The following is a 17,238-nucleotide window of genomic DNA, read 5'->3' as shown; positions in this document are numbered from 1 at the left end:
TGAGCCCTAGATAAAGTCTCACCTGATGCCAGGATCTGGATTGCTTGATCACATTAGCCAGTGCATATTCTGCTTTTGCTTAAACCAGTTTGAGTTGGTTTTCATTTACTCTGTCACCTAACTTATATAAAATGAGAAAAACTGGCTAACGCAACACTATAAATCTCTCTAGTCCATCACCAAATCCCTGTGGCTCCATAAACTACCTAGGGAGCCATTTCATACCTAGTGTCCCCTAAGGGGGTAAAGACATTAAGGAGATCAATCAAGGAAGAAGAAGAAGAAAGGCAATCATAAGCAATAAGACTTAAGTGATGGAAGGGAGAAAAAGAACCCTAAATGATAAGCTGAAGAATGAGAGTTCCCATCTCAGCTCTACTTCTGCATGTTTCCTCCAGATGTTTACCTATTCTCTTTTATGGGAACCAATGAAGGGCCCAGAGAAACAATACCAGTACCCTACTGATTTATATCTTAAAAAATTACTTGGGGCCTGCAGTACTGAGCTCATGTTAAAATTAAGTTTGCTAGAAATTGAATTTGGGATGAGTAATTTAATTTGGCTACTACAATTAAAAGTGGTGCAGTATTTGTGTTTTAGAGGAAAACCATATTAGATTCGTCTAATCTTATTAGGAGAATATCATATTTAGATCACATTATATCTGGAACAGATATATACTGGATTGATTTCTTTCATAAATCACTCGGGAGACCAAAGGGACTAACCTTCTCCCTGGTACCCGCCCACCCACCTGACACATGTCAGCATAGGAAGTGCATGTGAAAAAGGCCTTGTAGAGAACCCCACCACAAAGCCATGGAATTCCTGCACCCCAAATATCGCCTACAACAACCCCTCAAGTTTTGCTGGTGAGTAAATTGAGAGCTCTAGTGGTCAAGTGACTTGCTCAGGGTAACAATCTTAGTGGCAGAGTTGAGACTACAACTCAACTCCTTGACCCCTAGTTTGGGTTTCTGCCATTCTACCACATGTTTTTAATAAGATCTAACTGAAAAACAGCCAGAGGGCCTCTGAGACCCTGTTGCTACTCAGCTAAAACCATGCAGTCCTCAGATACCATCCTGGAAAGAGAAAGAAGTCAATTTCACTATCTCCATGGGTAACTTAGACCAGTACCCCAAATCCTTCTTGTCAAGTCCATTTTTTTGATGACTAATTTAAACCCCCTCATTCCCAGATAACTAAAATTCATATTAAAACCATTCGAACCATCTGATGGGTCAAAAAAAGAATCTGCTTTGCTTTTTAAAATGGTATTAATCTCAGGAGTACAGCTAATCAGGCAGATTCAGTGGGTGTGATATCACACATCAGGGTTCCAACTACAGAGGTTAATCTAAAAAAAAAAAAACTAGGTTATGGAACAAAATCAAGGGAAGGAGAAGCTGGATAAAAATATTTATAACATGACAAGTTAACACAACATACTGCATAAGTCTCTTTAAATGAAAAAAGATGGAACACTGCAAAATCAAAATGAGAAAAAACTCAATGAGGCAATACACACACACACACACACACACACAAAATCAACATTACTAATAGCCTCATGAAAAAATGTCCAAACTCATTACTAAGTAAAGCTTACAAATTAAAACAATGCAGTACTGTTTTCCACAAATTGGCAAAACACACAACAACTGTAAAGCCCAGGATAGTCAAGAATATCTGAAATAAGGATCCTCAGACACTACTTGATGAAAGTGTAAATTAGTCCACATTTCTGAAGGGCTATTTGGTAATATGCATCACCAGTCTTAATTCTGAGCAAGTTCACTCCCAAGAATTTTCCCCGAGGAAATAATCAGAGGAATACACAAAGATTTATGCACAAGGGGATTTATCGCAGCACTACTCATGGTAATAAAAATCTAGAAAAACCTAACTCTACCATAATAGAAAAATGAATTATGATATATCAATACAGGGAATAATATGTAGACATTAAAACTCAAGGTTTTGAAAAAAATTTTTAAAGATAGGGAAATGCTTACAAAATTATGCTAAAAATTCGAAACTCTTAATAGGATGATTCCATTTTCTATGGAAAATATATATAATATACATTATAAATATATTAAATGGTGGCAGATTCAGCTAAATGTCCAACAAATGTCATGCTCTTTCCAGAATGTAGAGTTTTCTGTCCAGCCAGTGACTACATTTCCCAGCATCCCTTGTATCTATGCAGTGCCATGTGACTATTCCCACCAATGAAATATAGGTGGACATGATGTGAGGCACTTTCAGGCAGAAGAGGTTAGAAAGTGGCAAGTCTCCATGCTCTCTTCCTCCATGTGCCAATTAGATGCAAAGGACCCCAAAGCCCTAGGGAATAGAATAATCATAAGATGGAAGAAGCCTGGACCACTGAATCATTCATTGGAGGACTGTCAATCAATCAGGAGCACCAATGTTGGACCAAGTAAGAAAAAATAAGCCTCTACTGTGTTTTAAGTTATACCTGGGCTTTTAATTGCTTCTTCAGCAAGTGTTACTCTTACTAATATACACATGTAGAAATGTTATTGAAAGGAAAACTACCAAATTTTATTCAACACATTGAACAGTAGTCAAATTATAGGTACATTTTTAAAATGTATTCTTTCCTACCACAAACATGTCTTATTTGACAACCAATCAAGTTTTTAAAATAAAAAAGCAAACTTCAGAGGGCAATGCTATATAATGAAATCTCCTACTAAAATATGGAATAAGGGGCCAGCCCGGTGGCTCAGGTGGTTAGAGCTCCGTGCTCCTAACTCCGAAGGCTGCCGGTTTGATTCCCACATGGGCCAGTGGGCTCTCAACCACAAGGTTGCCAGTTCAATTCCTCCAGTCCTGCAAGGGATGGTGGGCTCTGCCCCCTGCAACTAAGATTGAACACAGCACCTTGAGCTGAGCTGCAGCTGAGCTCCCAGATGGCTCAGTTGGTTGGAGCGCATCCTCTCAACCACGAGGTCCGGTTTGACTCCTGCAAGGGATGGTGGGCTGCACCCCCGGCAACTAGCAACGGTAACTGGACCTAGAGCTGAGCTGTGCCCTCCACAACTAAGACTAAAAGGACAACAACTTGAAGCTGAATGACACCCTCCACAACTAAGACTGAAAGGACAACAACTTGATTTTGAAAAAAGTCCTGGAAGTACACACTATTCCCCAATAAAGTCCTGTTTCCCTTCCTCAATAAAATCTTAAATATATATATATATATATATATATATATATATATATATATATGTATAATAAAGTTCCAAAACTAAAAACATAGAGAATTACAAAGGCTTAAAGGGGGGGAAAAATCTAGATTTATAACCTTTAAAAATCTACTAAAACAATTCCAAATGATTATTCAAAAATGACCCAAGGTTAAATGACAAACAACAAACCGGGGGGTGGGGGTGAGAATTGCAATTCTTACAATATATGAAATATTAGTGTCCTTTACTATGTAAAGAATGCCTATGAATCAATAAGTGAGAGATAAATACAGAAATTGGCGGGAAAGACATAAATACCTACTCACAATATAAGAAATGAAAAACTTTAACTCACTAATACTAAAAAAATGAAAATTAAAACAAGATACAAAATGAAAATTAAAACAAGTATTAACTCACTAATACTAAAAAATGAAAATTAAAACAAGATTGGTAAACATTTAAAATATTGGCAAGATGGCACCCAATGTTGCTGAGAGTATGATGAAATGGATAATCATATACACTACAGGAGGAAGTTCAAAATGGTATCACATTTCCAACAAGCAGTTTGGCATGATAGGAAAAAAAAGACTTAAAAACTCTTTGACATTCAAGATATTTGTCAAAAGATATAACCAAGTATGCAGAAAAATTGGTTGAATAGAAAAAAAATAAAACAACTTAGACACCCATCTGTAAGGGACTGACTGGTAAGAAAAAATAAAATGATGGCATGTGTGTGTATTCATATACTAGAATAATTTAGCCATAATTTTAAATTATGATGAAGATTTAAATGTACTAAAGTACAACAGTGACCACAATATAAAAAAGCAGGATAGAAAACAGATAGTATAATTTCTTAATTATTTAACAACATATATGTGTAAGAACATGTGTTGTAAATGCATAAGAAAAAAACTATAGAAAGATTTTTATCAAACTGTTAATAGTAGTTATCTCCAATGGGGTGGTATTATGGGTGACTTTCATTTCCTTCCTTATACTGTTCTATATTTTATACATTTTTAACTATGAACATATATGAATTTTATTTTATTTTTTGTTTTATCATGAAAAATTCCAAACATATACAAAATAACAAGAATATATGTACCCACTGTCTAGTTTCAATTACCATACATAGTTGACCTTGTTTCATTTATACCCTGCTATGCCCCATACCCCTGGATTTTTTTAACATAACTTCTAGATATATCATTCATCCAATCCATTAAGGATTTTTTACATGTAACATACTCAAACTCTTAATTGCATTATTTTAAAGTAAATATCTGATGTTTTAATAATTGCCCATAAATACTTCAGCATGTATCTTTAAAACATAACTAAGATAATAACAGTAACATACCTAAAAATTAACAATTTCTCAATATCAAATATTCAGTCAGTGTCCCAATTTCCCCAATTATCTCATAAATGCCTTTTTACAACTGGTTTATTTAAGTCGGGATCCAAACAAGATTTACATTTGCATTTGGTTATGTCTTTGAGTTTTTCTGAATTTATTACATAGCGATCCCACCCCATTTCCATGTCATTTTACTTACTGAACATATGGGTCATATATCCCAAGAACTTCTTTCGCATCCCCATGGTATCTTTTAAACATATTCCTCTATCCCTCGTATTTCCTTTCAACTGAGATTTATTGCTAATGTTTAATCAACTTAGGGTTCTATTATTTTTCTGTAAGAATATTTCAAATTAATGGTAGTATTTTTATAATGAGACAAAAGAATAAAGTTAAGAAAAATTTTTAAAGGAACCCAAAGAAATGCTGACCTTGATAATTCATCCATGTCAGTAATTCAGCAAAACTCAGTGTCCAAAAGTTTTTTCAGACTACAGGCTAGGTCAGTGCTTTGTCACACAAGATGATCAGTGACTATTCATGGACTGCCTTTTATCCCCCCAAACATGTTCCTTTTACATTTGAAGTCCATTTCCCTTTGTGCCTTAGTGGTGAAGTTTGTCATTCTCTGAAACAATGGTATTCCCTCCACTTACCGCTTAAATCATCCTATGATTGTAGTTGTCTTTATTCCTTTCTTTTCTTTCTTAAAAAATGTAATGTAAGCACATAATTAAAAATGAGAGAAAACAAAAGAACAAACCACCCATAATTTCACCCCTCCAACAGTCACTGTTACCTGTATACATATTTCCTTACCATCTTTCTTAGGGATACATGTTTTGTACCTAATTGTAATCAGTGAATATGGGTCTTAATATTCCCTTAGTTAACATTAAATACATTAAACACTTTGTAGTTTATGTTAAGGGTATAAAAAAATAGTGATAATATATACACATGTCCATATCTCAGCTTGAGGAAGAGAACTTGACCACTTCCCTAGTTAGCCCCTACGGGGCCCTCCCTCATTCTGTCCTCTCTTCCCTCCACTATCCAGAAATTTTGTCTATGCTGACTTGGTCTTACAGGTCTTGCCACACGCATATGCATGTCTAAACATTATATCGTTAGTTTTGCATGCCTTTGAACTTTATGTAATTGGGTTCACACTGTAGCTAATTTGCAACTTACACTTTTATTTAAGGTTATATAATTCCTGAGATTCTTCTGTGTTGTCATATGCAGCTATGGTTCATTCATTTTAACAGCACAGCTATATATAGGTACAGCTATATACAGCTATATATATATATATACACATATATATGTGTATATATATATATACAGCTATATACACCTATACCACAATTTATATTGCAATTTCTGCACATAAAATTATATTGTACGTATCTTGTCATATTGCTACATATCTTCAAAATAATTATTAACCATAGTAGAGCATTATGCTGAAAGAAGACTATTTTATTTTATAGTTACCCAACTGTTAGACATTAATTGTTCGTGTGTTTGCTTTGAAAATAATGCATCAGGGAGTATCTTTGTCTGAATAGCTTATTTAATATTTTGTATAATTTCCTTCATGGGAGGATATGGGAAGATGATCCACAAAGGTGATATTATTGGATCAAAATGTATGAAAGAATAGTATGGATTCTTCAACATGTTTTAAACTTGCTTCAGGACATTGCAATAGCACCAGAATTGGGGATAATCATTAAACATGTATTTTTTGGCTAATATGTTAAAATAGTACTTTACTGTTGTTTAAATCTATGTATCTCTTACTACAAAATTGAACATTTTCCATATATTTGTTTAGTATTGTATGTAGTTCTCAGTTCAAATGTTCTACCAAGGTTTTAGAATTTTTCTTTTTAATTTGTTTGAGCATTTCACATAATAAAGATATTAATTCTGTCATGTTACTGCATATCTTTTCCCAGTCTATTGTTTCCCCACTGGTTTTTCACATGAAGAAATCTTTGATTTTCCTGAAGTTTGACTGTCTTTTCCTTTTTGAATGTTTCTTTTTTCTTTCTAAGCAATATTCAAGTTTATAGATTTCCTATGCCTCTACATTTTGCACTTAATGGTTTAATCCAACCATAATTCATTTTGGGGAAGTCAAAATAATTCTTTCCAAATTGTTAATGAGGCATCAAAATAATTTATTAAATAATTTCCTTTTCTCACTGATTTGTGATTTCTTTATCATTTGTTAAATTATTTATGTGAGGATCTATCCTAGTTCACTTATCTTTTAATACTTCCTCCTCTTATGCCAACATTATAGTGTTTTAATTACAAAGGTTTTATAATGCATTTAAATATCTGGTAGAGCTATATATTTTAATACCCAATAGATCTAACTCCCTTCCCCTAAAACCATTTTCAGAATTCCCTTTAGGGTTCTCCTCTACTTATTTTTCCAAATAGTCTTAGAGCCATATTGTGAAAGTTTAAAAATCCTGATGGGACTTTGAGAGGAATGGCATTTAGACTTGTGAACTAACTTCAGAAATAGCCAAATCTTTCATTTTAATCTTACCATCTAGAAATAGAAATAAGTCTTTTTGGCCTGCAATTAAGCAATCTGTAGTTAATGATAATTTTATCCTTTTCTTTACAATATTTATTCTTCATGTTACTGTTTTATAACTTTCTGCATCGCTTTTTGTTTTGATCTCAATAGTATCCAATGATACCTTTAATTAAGGCCCCAGTAAGTATAATGCCAGTGAATGTCTGAATTCAGTCTTCCTTATCATATTAAGGAATGGTCATTTTATATATTTCTCTTCATGCAGTTTGTAAAAATTAGAAGTTGAATTGATTGAATGCAGTTTTGGAATTAATAAGATTATTACATAGTTCTACTTAAACAATTTATGTGAATCACATAAAAATATATGCATATGAAGCCATTCCTGCATTCCAGGAATATAACCTACTTGGGTAGGTAAAACATTCACACTCTATTGTTGAAATCTACTCACTAGTATTTTATCTAAAATTTTTACGTGCCTAAGTAAGACTGGTATAGAGCTTCCCTCTGGGGGCTTGCCAAACTTGTTATCAGTCACGTTTGCTCGAAAGAGGATCTGGAAGTTTTCCATCTTTTTACAAATCCTGGAACAGTTTATATAACACAGGAATTATTTGTTCCTTGAAAGTTTAAGATTTTCAAAGGCCTTTTTATGCTTTAAAATATTCCACCTGGCACAGGTGTGTGTGTGTGTGTGTGTGTGTGTGTGTGTGTGTGTACATGTGCGTGCCTGTGGCCTAGTGGACATTAGCATGTTTGTACACATTTTAAATGATCCTGTAAGATATTGATCTCTAATGGAACAGGGAACATTTTTATTATAATTTATTGCCTTTCTTTTCCCCATGAAAAGGGAGTAAATGCCCAAGATGATAAAGTGCTAAGAAAAAAACCCCATTTTCCCAGGCTTTGGTTCCAAGGGCCTCCCTTTTCAGAGGCCCATAAAGGAGGCTATGGAAAGTGGTCAGGGAATAGTAAATACCGAACCATCCAAATTTCATTGAGGCTGACCAAGTTTAGCAACCACGATTTTATCGCTGACATGTGGAAGCAGCACAGTAATATCTGCACGGCAAGCAGATCAGTGGATGCCAGGTCACCTCTAGTTCTGTGGTAAAGGTCTTCCAACTGTTGGTCCACCAAGCCACCTTCTCCAGATGTAGGACACTGCACCTCTTCCACAGCCATTGAAACTTGCAAGTCTAAGGCTTTCTCTATTTACTGCAGGGTTCCTGAACTAACAACCTTGTGAGCATTCAAGGAGTCACCAATAAAGATTCAGAATTGTTATGGACTGAATGTTGGCATCCCCCTCCCCAAGTTCATAGGTTGAGGCCCTAGCCCCCAATCTGATGCTATCAGGAGGTCTTTGGGAGTAAATTAGGTTAAGATGAGCCAGGATGGTGGAGCCCCCATGATGGGATTAGTGCCCTTATAAGAAAAGGAAGAGACACCAGAACTTCCTCTCTCCAGAGTACACAAAGAAGGGGTCATGTGAGTATACAGCAAGATGGTGGCCACCTACAAGCCAAAAGAAGAGGTCTCAGCATGAAACCTACCCTGCCAGCACCGTGATCTTGGACTTCAAGGCCTCCAAAACTGTGAGAAACAAATTTCTATTGTCAAAGCCACCCAGTCTATGATATTTTGCTATGGCAGCTTGAGTTGACTACCACGAGGGGGTTGTGGTAACATCTGTCCAAGAGAACATTGAGCTATCGCTATGTGGATCGATTGGCCTGCTGTAGAGCAAGATACACCTTAGGAGAAACAAGTGATAAGGAGTTTCAACAAATTAAGATGGAGTATCTGCTGGAACATGCTGTATGAGCATATGCGAGACTATAAACAGGACTCAAACAGTAACACCAGGCCCGAGAACAAGGCTGGGAACAGAGCCCGAACTGCAGATGTGAGTGAGCCACAGAACAGTCTGCTTCTGCTTGACAAAGACACATTTTAGTCCATGTCCTTGTTCACAGAGAACCCATGAAACGTTTGAGCTCAATGCGAAGTTAGGATTAGGACAGCTCTTGCCAGTCAAAGTGATGGGCATTAGGATAACCTGGCAGGAAGGCAAGGACCTCAACACCCTTTTAGGTTCTAGAATTCCACAGTTTCATTGAGGATTTCATGTAGGCATGCAAACAGTCTTTTTCTGCCCCTCAATCAGCGCAGGGAAGTTGCTTTCACACGTCATGGCCTCACACGGAAGCTTAATCCCTGGCTGGAAGGCAAAACATGTTTGTGGCCAAGCCAAGTGGGCATATGAAGTGAAGCAGAAAGAGGAACATTTTTATTACTGTTTTGGATGCCAGGGGTGATTGGGTGTATGTTTGGGGTTTAATGACTCCAAAGGCATCTTAAAACGTCATACTTTTTTGGCAGCTCCGACATCTAATTGTTGCTACAAGTACCAACACATACCAGTGACTGATGTACACATTGCTTTTTGTCAAAAACACCCTTTCCTTATTGGGGTGTTTCAGACCAAACTAAGGTAGGTGTGTGTGTGTGTGTGTGTGTGTGTGTGTGTGTGTGTGTGTGTGTGTGTGTGTGTGTGTGTTTCATACCACACAAAACTGAAGGCCAAATCAAATTGAACAGATAATTCACGTTTTAGGATTTCATTGTGGGAAAAAAACTGCTGACATATCTTTTAATTTGAACAATTTAGGTGTTGCAAGATTTTCTTCCTACTGGTGAAAAATTAAACTAACAATTCTAAGTTAATGACTTGAGAGTAAATAGTTTCTTCCTTATAAAATGAACTGGATTTCTCAAGATGTGTTCAAGGAAATTTCTCCCATCCTTTTAAATCAAATAGAGACATGACTTGAGAGAATGCCTAGGCTCCAAGAGAGGCTTCAAAAAATTGGTATGATTTCCACCCCCTACAGTTGCACATTAAATAGATAATTTCTCTTCTCCCCAACACTTGTTATGGATAGATGGCAAAGCAACCATCCTGGATGTAGTTTTCACAGGTGATATCAGAAAAATAAAAACAGTTTATACATTCTTCCTAAAGCTGATTGTTTTCAATGTAAAGATTTATATTTTATTCTTATCTCTTTCCTTCTATTTTAGCCTCAAGATAGTCTTCTGTTATGAAATTGTGGTGATAGATACTAGATTTTTAAAAACATCATTCCTTGTAAAAATAAAAAATTGGTAGCCCTAAGCCAACCCCACCAATCTTTTTATTTTGGAAGTTTCTTGGTCCAAGGCAATCTGTATGTGAGAATCACTCATCTACAGCACCTCCTGCACCAAGGAATTTAGGGTCGATCATGTAGTTATCACTAATTCTCATCTATTTATCACAATGGTGACCAGACGTGGGGGCAACAAACAACGTACAGAAAATTTAAGTCTAATTTTAATCAATATTCAGGGGAGAGGGGATGAAAATTTTTATGGTCTATACATTTATAGTCCACAGAACTTTTTCGTCTATCTGCAGACGCCTTGCTGCACCCTATCCACCCCAGATCCACAAAGCTGTCTCTCTCAGATTTTGGAACACAGGTGATAAGAGTTTGGGGGCACTATGCAATCTGTGCTCTCTCCCCATTGCTAATGTGAAACCCCAAATCAAGACACTACATCCTCCTGGGATTTTGAGAGGTCAGCCTTATGGCATCAGAGGCTCTAGAAAATGAATCACAGTATTTTGTCAGCTGAAATAAATGTCCAACATTGCTTCTGGTTACTGCAGAATCTCTCCTAATCCAAGCAATCCTAAAATCCATCCACCCAAAAAAGCCTGACTGTGTGGCTGGTTTGGGAAACCAAGGCCCAGGAAGGTCACTTGCACCTCCCCAAACTCCAAACTCAGAACAAAGGCAAGAAAATCAGCTGGAATAGGTCGTGGCAGGCCATGAACTATTTAAAAGATTTTTCAACTAAGAACACATTAATATTTTAGAGCAAAATTAAAAATCCCTATTTTCCAGGGATTACATACCTACCTTTAACTTAACTTTATGTTACCTAAAATTTTCTTTATTTAGGTTTTCCCCAAAATAATTTTTTTTAAAAACCCACTTCAGTAAAAAAAAAAATAAAAAATTCCATAACTACTAAATTGTTAAATACTTTTATTTACTTCATCTCTAACAGAACTAATCAGTGGCAGATAATATATCTGTGGCGAAGAGAGTTAATTTCCTAGATTAGATATGCACTAAACACATAAATGTGACAATATTTTGAGATATATGACTCTAATAAAGGTAACATTTATTGGGCCAGCCGCTGGGCCACTGGGCACTTTACTTAAATTACCTCAGTTAATCCTTACAACAAGCCTATAAAGTAGGGGCTATTCTTATTCCCATTTTATAGATGAGTTTATAAATGAGGAACCTTATTACTGTAATTTAATCTCCACTGACCCAAAATTTGAGTTCAGTGTTTACTCTGGCTATAAAAAGGTTGAATAAGCAAATTAGAAATTAAACAGGATTGCAGAAGGCATATTTAACCTACTAGAAGGTCCTAGGTTTTAAGATGTATGCTAATTGCCAGCCTTCCAACAGGAACCGTTTGGGAGGACTCTGTCTGAAACTAAGCTGTGTTAAAACACTTTAAAATTCAGGCTTTTACTAGTTAAGAGTCGGTTTCCTCTCACTATTACCTGCAACAATTAGTCCAAATTATAAGGTTATTATAGATGATACAGTATGTGGGTGTCAGCTGCCACTCTCCCAGTATCCATTTTCCCCCCTGAACAGTGCCCAGAGTTCTGTGTACCCAGAACCTCACCCTCATGTGGTGCTTTGGGGAAAGTTGACACTATCCCCTCAAAAGGGGGATAGGCCAATCAGAAGAAAAATCTCCCCACCCCACCAATCAACAGAGGGCACTCACCTCACCATTGGAATTGGCTAAGGAATGAGCATGACTTGTTCTGGCCAATGAAATGCCAGGGTTGGTTTGCTGGGGAGGGACTAGAAGGGATGTTTCTTTACTTTTAACCACAGGGATGTGCAATTATGAGCCCAAAAACTTCTGCAGTCATTCCGCCTCCAGGAGAGAAGCCAGCCTGAGGGTGAACTGACACCATGGAAGAGTGAGCAGAAATGGAAAGAAACTGGATGGTTGATGATATGCTGAGCTGCTGTTTATAACTTACTCTGCAGGGCACACCATGAGCTGATAAATTAATCCCCTGTACTGTGGAAACCCCTCTGAGTTTGGTTTTCTGATATTCACAACTCCAAAGAATCCAAACTGATAAATGAGAAATAAGCACTAATCCATAGATTCTTCTAGCACTTGCTCAGATTTTGCTTTACACTGTCTCTTAACTGCGCTAAGTGTTTTGTGTTATTTTCCTACAGAAAATATAACGGGTTTTGAAGAAACACTTTCATGAATTAATGAATGGTCTTAGGCAAGTCACCTGACTTCCCTAGATCTTTTCAACTATAAAAAGGACTAAGTCTGACTAGAGGATTTCTGTTGCCCCTTCCAGCCCTCACAGCCAACGGTTTGGGTTCTACAGTAGAAACATCTTTTATGGAACCTTAATACACTATTGGTGGGAATGCAGATTGGTGCAGCCGCTATGGAAAGCAGTGTGGAGGTTCCTAAAAAAATTAAGAATAGAATTACCATATGACCCAGCAATCCCTCTCCTGGGTATTTACCAAAAAAATCTGAAAACATTTATCCTGAAAGAAATATGTGCTCTGATGTTCATTGCAGCTTTATTTACAGTGGCCAAGATATGGAAACAACCAAAGTGTCCTTCAATAGATGATTGGATAAAGAAGATGTGGTACATATACACAATGGGATACTATTCTGCCATAAGAAAAGATGAAATAGTGCCATTTGCAACAATGTGGATGGATCTTGAGATTATTATGCTACGCAAAATAAGTCAGACAGAAAAAGTAGAGAACCATATGATTTCACTGATATGTGGGATATAAAACTGAAAACAACAAAGGAACAAGATAAACAAAGAAACAAATACTCATAGACACAGACAATAGTTTAGTGGTTACTAGAGGGTAAGGGGGTGGCGGGTGGGAGATGAGGGTAAGGGGATCCAATATATGGTGATGGAAGGAGAACTGACGCTGGGTGGTGAACACACGATGGGATTTATAGATGATGTATTACAGAATTGTACACCTGAAATCTATGTAACTTTACTAACAACTGTCACCCCAATAAACTTTAATTAAAAAAAGAAAGAAAAGAAGTATCTTTTATCATATAGCCCAAGCAATCTGCATCTCACGCTCGGTCAGATGTTTTCCATTTGCATCTCTGTATCTATCCTCCAGCCTTCTCCACTCAGCTCTGCGTCCCCAGAGGTCCTGATCTTGGTGGACAGCATCCACCTGGCTCCCCACCTTCTGGCTTCCACTGAGGAGGCCTGTTATTGGGAGGCATCAGTAGGAGACAGGAGAACTGAGGGGACTTCAATGAGGATATTGATTCTCTTGGTTCTTAACCAGCCGTGATGGTGTTGACTACATCCTTCTACCAGAGACCTTTCCATACGGCTTTTCTTTCCAGTTCTGCTAATCACTCCTGCCCCCTTCCTTTCAGGCCTAGGCATGGGAACGAGCGGCTCCCTGACACTACTAGCCCTGACATGCTTCAACATCCCGTGCTGATTTCTGTTACCCTGCCCACGCCATTATAAACAGTCCCCTCAGTAGTCTCTTGGAGTACTCCACTTGAGTGAACCATCTGTTTCCTACTGGAATCCCAAGACACAATGGCTTAAAAGTTCAATCAAAATTAGTCACAACAAAAAAGAAAGAGAAGGAATCAACTCTTGAGCCTCACGTAAGAGAGATAAAACACGTGGCACTTGCTGAGAAAAAAGACCCGCACACCCCAAAAGAATCAAATTAGACATTGCTACCCTCCTCCCCCAGTGTCACTGAGAAACTGCAGAAAATAGCCATCTCTTTTTAGACCAGGGCTTGAACCTCAAAAAAAAAAAAAAAGCTGTTTATACACAAATGTATTGACCCTTCAGACAGCTTTTGTGGGGGACCTCGCAGGGGAATCGCAGCTATGTGCCCATTTTCTAGAGGGACAAATTGAATCTGGAAGAGAACACAGGGCTAGAGCTGTAAAAACACTAGAAATGCCCCAGGGCCAGCTCTTGATCTGGGAATCTGCCTCTGAGAGGCTCTGTTTCTAAGGGTGGCCTCCTACTCCCTACTTTCTAAGGGCGGCCTCCTACCCTGTTTCCCCAAAAATAAAGTCTTGCCGGACCATCAGCTCTAATGCGTCTTTTGGAGCAAAAATTAATATAAGACCTGGTATATTATATTATATTATACCTGGTGTTATATTATACCCGGTATTATATTATATTATATTATATTATACCGGTATTAGATTTGATTATACCCAGTATTATATTATACCTAGTATTATATATTATATATTACATTACATTATATTATTATATTATACCCAGTCTTATATTAAAATAAGACCTGGTTTTATATTAATTTTTGCTCCAAGAGACGCATTAGAGCTGATGGTCAGGCTAGGTCTTATTTTGGGGGAAACACGGTACAATACAATTCTCCAGAGATGTTTAATTCCCTCCTAACACGATGGTAGAGCTACCATCCATGAATGTCTTTTGGACCCTTCACTAGTCACAACTCTGCAAAGTTGCCCTCAGCCCCACTCCAAGTGATGCTGAATTCCATTATGTGACTCCACAATCACTGACCATTTCCCAGGCAAAGTTTTTCAGAAACCTACAGGGGTTCAGGCCCAGAGCAGCCACCCCCTGCTTCTCGGGCCATTTTCCACACCATAATGATTAAGAAATGATCTTATGACCCCTTTAGTCATAAAGCATTCAGATACCAAGAGTTTCAGAGAAGCTACCTGTCTCAGGGTTAAGACGCTTAATCTTTCAGGGTTGTCCTGCTTCTGTGTCTTCCTCCTTCAGCATCCTCCAGAGCCAGGGCCTGTAGGAGTGACCCAAACAGCACATTCAGGATTTTTGGCTTCTACAGGGGAACAGATCATATCGATCAGGGAAAGAGACTAGAACCAGCAAAGGATGGAGCCCTAAAAACCCCCAACAGTTGATGGACCTGCCCAGGAAGAGGACCCTGCAGAGGGCGCTAAGGAAAAGTTCCAAGGAAGGAGAGGATTTACGAGAGAAAGACACCCAACTCCATTCTTCTACTTACTCAGGTCCCAAACGCAGGAGTCACTGTGACTCCCCTTTCCCTCCATGGGGGACTCCATGTCCAATGCATCAGCAAATGATGTCAGCTTTATCTTCAAAATATATCCAGACTTCCACCACCTCTCACGATCTCCTCTGCTACCATTTGGGTCCAAGCCAGCAACTTCTCTCACTAGGTTATTGAAGTAGCTTCCTAATTGGTCTCCCTACTTCCACCCTCGCTTTTCTACAATCCATGTTTTATGTGCATTGAATTGTGTTATGGGTTGAATTGTATCTCTCTCTCTCTCAAATTCTTATATTGACATCCTAACCCCAGTACCTCAGAATATGACCTTATTTGAAAATAGGGTCGTTGCGATATAATTAACCGGGAAGATGAGCTCATACTGGAGTAGGATGGGTCCCCATTCCAATATGATTTGTGTCCTTATAAAAAGGGGAAATTTGGACACCGACACCCACACAGGGAGAGCATCATGTGAAGGCTGGCGTTATGCTGCCACAAGCCCACAAACTACTGGAAGCCAGGAGAGAGGCTTGGACCAGATCCTTCCCTAGCGCCTTCAGAGGGAGCATGGCCCTGCCAACACCTTCATCTTGAACTTCTAGCCTCCAGAACTGTTAGACAATAAATTTCTGTTCAGTTGCCCAGTTTGTGGTACTCTGTTTTGGCAGCCCTAGCAAACTATTACATCATGCTCCCCACAGCAGCCTATGTGATCATTTAAAAATCACTCTTCTGCTCAAAACACTCCTATAGTGTTTCATCTCTCTCAAAGTTAAACACAAAGTCCTTGAAATGACCTACAGGGCCCATATGTCCCTTCCTACTCTGCCCTTTGTCAATTTCCTTCAGCCACGATGGCTTCCTCAAATATCCCAAGCAGGCTCCTGCCTCAGGGCCTTTGCACTTGCCCTTTCCTCTGCCGGGAACACTCTTTCACCAGGCATCCTTTACTTCCTTCGGGTTTCTGCTCAAATGTTACCTTCTCCATGAGGCCCTCCAATCCCATTCCTATACCCTTTCTATCCCCCTTCTGTTGTACTTTCCATTGTAGCTTTGTCACTATCTAACATTTGTTTATATTTTTATCCCTTTTCTCTCACACTAGACTATAACCTCCCTGAGAATTAAGGACATCGTATTAAGGTATGTCCCAGAGCCCGGCGCATAGTAGGTGCTCAAGAAATAGTTGTTGAAAGATATGTGGAATGAAAGAAGCCAAGAGAAAAGAGAGTTGCAAAAAGGAGGAAGTTGTCCACAGTGTCAAAAGTAGCAAAGAGTCCAGAAAGATAAGGACTGAAGTGTCCGTTGGGTGTGGTAATATGGAAGCCACGGGTGACCTTAAAGAGGGCAGTGACTGTGGAAAGCAGGAGCCCTCTGCAGCAAATCCACCAGGTAGGTCCTTTCCCTGTGCCAGGCACCCCTTCCACAGACAGAAGCCAGCCTGAGTGGGCTGTGTCCACAAAGGAGCAAAACCGAAGGGCAGATGCTTTCCAGACTTCTGTCTATGAGAAAAGGAGAAAAAAGAATGCGAAATAGAGGGGTGTGAAAGTTTGAGGAAAGACTTTATTGCTGAATGACTGAAGAGAGTGAAGTCCCAGGAGCTATAGGTGACAGGAGGACCCATGTACCATAAGGTTCTCTGGCCAAGGGGAGGGAATATGTCCTTCTCTGAGTGGAAGGAAACTAGGCTGGAGTGAGCCCAGATGTCAATAACCCACCTAGGAGAGGGGGCAGGAACCTGAATGGTCTCACTGCTGGGGGGACTCATGCAAGAGCAGTGTGGGTTCTGAAATGGAGCACTTCCTTCAATTTGCCTCAATTTGCCTCAACCAATACCAACCCTTATCCCCTGCACGGAG

The 17,238-nt window shown here is 38.5% G+C and overlaps 1 protein-coding gene across 3 annotated transcripts in view; it reads right to left on the bottom strand.

Moving 5' to 3' along the window:
- TRERF1 (transcriptional regulating factor 1) overlaps window positions 1-17,238 on the bottom strand; it is a 190,898-nt gene that overhangs the window by 99,319 nt on the left and 74,341 nt on the right. For all 3 annotated transcript variants that reach the window (XM_081033312.1, XM_081033314.1, XM_081033313.1), the window contains exon 4: window positions 15,060-15,142. The gene's annotated coding sequence lies outside the window, so the exon portion shown is untranslated. The remainder of the gene's footprint in view (window positions 1-15,059; window positions 15,143-17,238) is intronic.

Source organism: Rhinolophus hipposideros, assembly GCF_964194185.1.
Source record: "Rhinolophus hipposideros genome assembly, chromosome: 3".
In the NCBI taxonomy this organism is placed as follows: Eukaryota; Metazoa; Chordata; class Mammalia; order Chiroptera; family Rhinolophidae; genus Rhinolophus; species Rhinolophus hipposideros.
This window is presented reverse-complemented; position numbering and strand designations above follow the sequence as displayed.